The 7,562-nt window shown below is 45.6% G+C and overlaps 1 pseudogene; it reads right to left on the bottom strand.

Moving 5' to 3' along the window:
* Positions 1 to 5,147: 5,147 nt before the first annotated feature.
* Positions 5,148 to 6,355, bottom strand: LOC129696029 (U5 small nuclear ribonucleoprotein 40 kDa protein-like; annotated as a pseudogene).
* Between the last annotated feature and the right edge of the window lie 1,207 nt (positions 6,356 to 7,562).

Below are 7,562 nucleotides of genomic sequence, written 5' to 3'. Positions count from 1 at the left end.
GAAGATCCTCATCGAAATACTGACTCCTCTAAAAGACAGCATCTCTATCAGTGCTGCAATCCTTCAGAAATACAGTGGTTCAGGTTTTATGCCCAAATGCAAATGAAAATGACAACATGCGGCAGAAGCTCACAGGCCTCAAAATGAAGCAGCTACACAATTTCAGTAATAGATCTTGTGAGAGATATCTGGAAATGCTGCTGAGTTGATCAGGTTAAAGAGGACATAACTTAATGTATCCAGTGAGGTACCTTGATGAGACCACACAGTGCAATTATTTAGACCATATGTGACCATTCTTCGAGTCAGAGAGATACAGCAGTGAAACATGCCTCAAGGCCCATCAAATTCATAGATCAGTTTAGTTTAATTTATTGTCACAGGTATCGAGGTACAGTGAAAAGCTTTTATGTCGCTTGTCAACCTGTCAGTACATACATGACAATACATGATTTCAATTGATCCATTTACTGTGTATAGATACATGACAAGGGAATAACGTTTAATGCAGGTTAAGCCAGCAAATTCACAGTGGACACCATTTAATTTAACTAATCCTGCATTAATCCAATCTTATTCTCTCGATATTCTCATTAACTCCCCCCTAGATGCTACCATTCACCTACGCACTAGTGGCATACTCAGTGACCAACTAAACGTTGATCTCTGGCAATATAAGGCAGCAGCTCTACCAGCTGTTTTAATGTGTTAGTCCCTGTCCCACTTAGGAGATCTAAACAGCAACCTCTGGTGACCTTGCCCGCCACCCAAGGTTTCCATGAGGTCACCGGAGGTTTTGGTCACTCTCCCTAATGGTCGAAAGTGGTTTCCGCGTGGTTGAGGCTTCATCTAGGTTGCTGCTATTTTTTCATCATGTTTAAAACCGGCCTCCGTTAAAAATAGGTTGCTGTTTTAAAAATCGATAATTGTTTCGTCGCAGGTCTTGTCGAAGCCGGTGTTCTTCACAGTCGTGGAAGGTTTGCAACATATGCGTGGGAGGTGGTAGGAGGTTGCAGGTCACCTTGATCTTGGGTTTTTTTTGGGACCGGCAAGGTACCCCAGAGGTTGCTGTTAGGTCCTAAGTGGGACCAACTGATCTGTGGTTGAATTTTTTTTTAGAGTGCCCCAGCAATACTGCATTAGAATGATGGACGATTATGACGAGACCTGGGTGTCATGGTACACCTTGTAGGCTGCAGGTTTGAAGAAAGAATTTAGCATTCATACGCAAAAGGTTTTGAGTATAAGAGCAGGGAGGTTCTACTGCAGTTGTACAGGGTCTTGGTGAGACCATACCTGGAGTATTGCGTACAGTTTTGGTCTCCAAATCTGAGGAAAGACATTCGTGCATAGAGGGAGTACAAAGAAGGTTCACCAGTGATTCCTGAGATGGCAGGACTTTCATATGAAGAAAGACTGGATAGACTCGGCTTGTACTCGCTAGAATTTAGAAGATTGAGGGGGGATCTTATGGAAACTTACAAAATTCTTAAGGGGTTGGACAGGCTAGATGCAGGAAGATTGTTCCCGATATTGGGGAAGTCCAGAACAAGGGGTCACAGTTTAAGGATAAGGGGGAAATCTTTTAGGACCGAGATGAGGAAAAAAATGTTCACACAGAGAGTGGTGAATCTCTGGAATTCTCTGCCACAGAAAGTAGTTGAGGCCAGTTCATTGGCTATATTTAAGAGGGAGTTAGATGTGGCCCTTGTGGCTAAAGGGATCATGGGGTATGGAGAGAAGGCAGGTACAGGATACTGAGTTGGATGATCAGCCGTGATCATATTGAATGGCGGTGCAGGCTAGAAGGGCCGAATGGCCTACTCCTGCACCTAGTTTCTATGTTGCTATGTTTCTATGTCACCTCCACCATGATTTTTTTTTTGGGTGGCGGGCAAGGTCACCCGAGGTTGCTGTTTAGGTCTCCTAAGTGAGGCAGGGGCTTTACTGTGCCTCTGTGCGTTGAATCTCATTTTTTTTAGAGATGTGCCCAAAGTAAGCAATACTGCAGGTTTCCTGGGCCCATTGTGTTAGATGCACAGAGTGAATGTTGATCAAACATCTCCAGGAAAGAGCAATGGGTGTTATGTTAGAAGATGTGATTATTTAAAAATACAGGCTGTGTGCAGGTTACAAATGGCCAACTTATGGGCACCCCATATATATGAATGAGCTCCCATGTTCATTCCTACAAAAGATAGAATTATTTTCTTCTCCTCCGTTTTTAATAATTGTTTGTTTTTATCAGCCTGGTGTGTGTTTGATGCCATACATTACAATACCTTGGAGGTATGTTTACCAAAATGAGTGATGTTTCAACACATGGACAAAGTGACAAGGACGCCTGTAAAAATTGGACCTGTTCCTTACTTGGGAACGGCTTGCAATCTGGCAAATGGACAAATATACTGCAGGTTATGAAGAGATGCACAACTGAATACAAATGGAATTTAATGTATTAAATGTAAATTAAATGTTTTTAAACACTTCCAATTGTCAGAGGGCTTTAGAAGCAGCAGAAAGGGCCTTTGGTCATCATTAAGGGTCGTTTAGTCTGGAACGCCAGAGGTTAAAGGGGAGACCTGATAGAAGTATCTAAAATTATGGGAGGCATCGATAGGGTAGACAATCAGAACCTTTATCCCTGGGTGGAACTTTTAAGGACTAGACCACATAATTATAAGGTAAGTGGGGCAAAATGTCAAGGGTGGGTGGCAAGTTTAAAGGGATGTGTGGGGCAGGTTTATTAGACAGAGAATGGATGCCTAGAATGCATTGCCAGAGGTGGTGGTGGAGGCAGGTACAATAGTGACATAGAAGAGGCTTTTAGATGGGCACATGCATAAGTAGAGAATGGAAAGATATGGATCATGTGCAGGCAGAGGAGATTAGTTTAACAGCATCATGTTGCATGGATATTGTGGGCTGAAGGGCCTGTTCCTGCACTGTACTCTTCTGTGTTCTCTGTTAAGTGTTGCCTTTTAAAACTGGCTTCCTTCACCTTGCTAGACTAGGCAAAGCCCCAGATTCAATCCTGCTATGGGTATTGGCTGTACAGAGTTTGCACCTTTTCCTGTGACTATATGGGTATTCTTCTGGGTGTTTCATTTTCCTCCCACATTCCAAAGATGTGCAGGTTTGTTAATTGGCTACTGTAAGTTGCCACTCGTGTATAGGATGTGAAACTGGGATAGCATAGAACTAGTGCACAGACGGTCGCTGGTCAGCGTAGACTCAGTGGGCTGAAAGGTCTGTTCCCATGCTGTATCTCTAAACTACACTAAACCCTGTTCCAGAGTCTTGGCCTGGTGTGGAGGACCATGTCTGCAACCTTGAGCAGTGATGGTACATCTGGAAACATCACCGAAGCATGCAGCACTCCCAGCCAGTTGCAGAAGCTGTGAATTAATTAAAAAAGTATTTGGAAAACTTTAATGCTCAGAGATTTTTAAAAGGTACTGGATTAAGTGGGACCCATTGAGGTGCAATATTCCACCTCTCCGCCAGTGGGGGAGGGGGGGGGAGAGCTTTCTGGAGCACTAGTATGGGTGTTCTGGACTGAAGGGACTGGTTTCCAGAGGGATAGTGTGGACATTGTGGGCCAAATGGATCAGTGACACAGGCCTGGTGGGCTGGCTGCTCAGTGACTCAGGCCCTGGTGGGCTGGCAGCTCAGTCACTCAGGCCTGGTGGGCTGCAGCTCAGTCACTCAGTCCTGGTGGGCTGGCAGCTCAGAAACTGCCAGAAATTCTGCCCAAAACAGGTGAGAGACTGTGAGAGAGAATGGGGAGAGGGTGGAGAATCAATTTAAGACATTTTTCATCTTTTTCTGCAGATCGCAGCAATGAAGGAGAAAAGTCTATACTGGCCTGGATCAAACAGGGAGCTAAGGAAGGGAGGGAGAGCAATATTCGGGTGGGGTTTAATACTTGCGAGGGGAATACTTCGATGGTCCGAAGGGACTCCTCCTGGGCTATTACAGGCCTAATGGCCCGAAGGGGCTCTTTAATAAAAAGATCTGTGTGAAATCTCAGGGAAAGGCACTTTTTCTGGACTTTTCCTGGCCTGGCACGGGCCAGAATGCTCCTCCTGGGCTAATATGGGCATTTTGGTCAAAAGGGTCTGGTTTCTCAGCTAATAGGGCATTGTGGGCTGAAATTTGTGCTTTCAGGCAGGCCAAACAACTCATTTCATTTCATTTCCATTTCAATTTCAAGCACAGGGCAGGCCAAACAACTCATTTCATTTCCATTTCCCTTTCCATTTCAAGCACAGGGCAGGCCAAGAACACATTTCATTTTTATTTCCATGTCCATTTCCATTTCAATTTCAAGCACAGGGCAGGCCAAACAACTAATTTAATTTTCATTTTTATTTCCATTTCCATTGCAGTTTCAAGCACAGGGCAGGCAAAACAACTCATTTCATTTTCATTTCATTATTTTTCCATTTCCATTGCAATTTCAAACACTGGGCAGGCCAAACAGCACATAGCATTTTCATTTCATTTCCATTTCCATTGCAGTTTCAAGCACTGGGCAAGCTCATTGGACTTTCATTTATTTCCATTTCCATTGCAGTTTCAAGCACAAGGCAGGCCAAACAGCTCATTGCATTTTCATTCCATTTCCATTTCCATTGCTGCTTCAAGCACAGGGCAGGCCAAACAACTCATTGCATTTTCATTTCATTTCCATTTCCATTGCAGTTTCAAGCACAGGGCAACTACAAACCTTCAGATCTTCAAAACCACCCACGTCCAGGCATCCGGGGTTTTATAGTCCCCCCCCCCCCCCCCCCCCCCCCCCCCCCCCCCCCCCCCCCCCCCCCCCCCCCCCCCCCCCAAGAAGGTGCGTTACCTTCATCATGGTGATTGACAGGTGAGAGGACCAATCAGCTGATCTCAAGATTTTTTAAACATTCATAGCTTTTTTTTTTGCATTGATCGGTAAAGTCCTTGGGGCTGCCTCACCGGAGGAAGACTGTGAGTAAGATGGCCAAAAATCATAGCGATATAGGGCTTGGCACTTGGGCATTTAAACAAAGAGCTGTTGGCTGAAGCACTATGGGTTTTAAAAATAACGCTGCCGGCTGCAGCGCTATGGGCTTTAAACATGGTGCTATGGTCACAGCACTATGGGTCATAGACTGTTCGGGCAAAATTCTTGTATAACATTCCATCCCTTGAACAGTCTGGTTACCGTTACATCCGGCCCGCAGGCGTTACCTTGTTACATCCGGACCGCATGCTGTAATAAAGTCCACGCGGTCATGATGCCAACCCACACATACAACGTAGTAATATAACTGCCAACAAGATTGGCCCAATGGTCAGTCCCTAGTGCACCACTGAAGGCCACCACTCTTCTGAAGGTTTGTAGTTGTGCTACAGTTCTCTGTCCTTTCAAATCTTCTCTACGGCTTATTGGATGTGGTCAACGAGGTTTGTGATGTTCTCTTTTACCCCACTCATGGTCAGATCAGTCACTGAGTCTGTATGACCACGCCTGCTACAAATTAACTTGGTTTGTCAGAGCTCCCAAACCTTAATGCCGTCATCAATACCACCAGAGATAATCTGATCGCTTGTGTCATTAAACGTTGCTGCCAGTATTTAGTATGTGTTTTGAAACGTATAGATTGCAGCCGCCTTCTGAATGTCCCATTGCTTCACTGTTTCATCATCGATTCCTGTGGTCCCCGTCGGGCCGGATAACATGAATTCGCAAAGGATGTGTGACCTTTAAGTCTCTTGATTCTTTCACCCGTTTGACTGTCCCACACTGCTACAGTTTTGTCTGTTGATGCTGGAAAAAGTATGCTGCCATCTGTGTTATAATGCAATTCCATCACTGCTCCACTGTGACCTTTCAATGCAGCATAATTATCCCAGTCGTCATATACATTCCAAAACAATACGAGTCGATCAAATCCTTCAGATGCCAGTGTTGATCCATTCGAGTGAAATTTACACCGACAAACGTCTTCCCCGTGACCCGTTAAAAGCATTAGAGGAACTTGAAGATTCAAGGTTCGTTGTCCCACCTGGATCACGGCCTGCTGCGGGTTCCCCTGCAATGAGGGCAGCAGCTTGCGCCGGGGTGCTTAGCCTGCACCAGCGCCACCTCAGTTGCTATTCCTTTTTACCAAGCATTTCTATTTTATTCGTCAGATACTACTGACTACCCCAATTGTTACAAGGGAACAGGTTCAAGGATATGACCAGTAGAACCGAAAAAGACTCACACGTCTGTTTAGTTACAAATCAGTTTTATTGGCAAGAGAGAACAAAAACAATACTTGTCTTGGCATGCGTGGCATCCGTTTTACAGCAGCACACCTCTCTCTCTCACCGCCTCTGTCCACAGCGTTGATCGCGACTCAGCCACCACTCAGAACTCATCAGATTTATTGGTGCTGCAGGTTTTGCGTGCAATGGTTTAAATAGAGCGCTGTCGGCGTGGGAATTTAAACATAGAGCTGTGGGCTACAGCGCTATGGGTTCTAAATATAGTGCTACCGGCCACAGCGCTTTGGGCTTTAAACATAATAATAATAATAATAATAATAATAATAATAATAATAATAATAATAATAATAATATTAAATTTTTATTTATGGGCGCCTTTCAAGAATCTCAAGGCCACCTTACAAAAATTTAGCAGGTAGAGGAAAAACATGTAAGGGAAATTAAATAAATAGTAGAGACATGACTAGTACACAAAGTAAAGACAGAATTCAATACAAAACACAATATGAGGCAATTAATGCACAGATGAAAAGGGAGGGGGACGTGGGGCTAAGGATAGGCAGAGGTGAAGAGATGTGTCTTGAGGCGGGACTGGAAGATGGTGAGGGACACAGAATTGCGGATCAGTTGGGGGAGGGAGTTCCAGAGCCTGGGAGCTGCCCTGGAGAAGGCTCTGTCCCCAAAACTGCGGAAGTTGGACTTGTGGATGGAGAGGAGACCGGCTGATGTGGATCTGAGGGACCGTGAGGATTGGTAGGGGGAGAGGAGGTCAGTGAGCATATGCGGGGGGGGGGGGGGGGGGGGGGGGGGTGCAGCATTGTCAGGAGGGCATGTTGTAGGTGAGGATGTCAGGATTTTGTAGGTGATTCGGTGGGAGATGGGAAGCAAGTGAAGTTGTTTGAGGACTGGAGTGATGTGATGCCAGGATTTGGTGTGGGTGATGAGTCGGGCGGCTGCGTTCTGGACCAGTTGGAGTCGGTTGATGTAGGTGCTGATGCCAAGGAGAAGTGAGTTGTAGTAGTCCAGTCTGGAGAAGATGAAGGCATGGATAAGTCTTTCAGCAGCGGGAGGTGTGAGAGAGGGTCAGAGTTTGGCGATGTTGCGGAGGTGCAAGAAGGAGATTTTAATGACATGGCGGATGTGAGGCTCAAGGGAGAGGGTGGAATCAAAGATCACGCCAAGGTTGCGGGCCTGGGGAGATGGGGAGACAGTGGTGCCGTCGATGGTGAGAGTGGGGTTATTGATTTTGCTGAGTGTGGCTTATAGCGCTATGGACACAGTGCTATAGGTCACGGACTGTTCGGGCAAAATTA

The sequence above is a fragment of the Leucoraja erinacea genome, chromosome 4 (genome assembly GCF_028641065.1).
Source record: "Leucoraja erinacea ecotype New England chromosome 4, Leri_hhj_1, whole genome shotgun sequence".
Classification (NCBI taxonomy): Eukaryota; Metazoa; Chordata; class Chondrichthyes; order Rajiformes; family Rajidae; genus Leucoraja; species Leucoraja erinaceus.
Note: the sequence above shows the minus strand (reverse complement) of the source record. Positions and strands in the feature narration are given on the sequence as shown.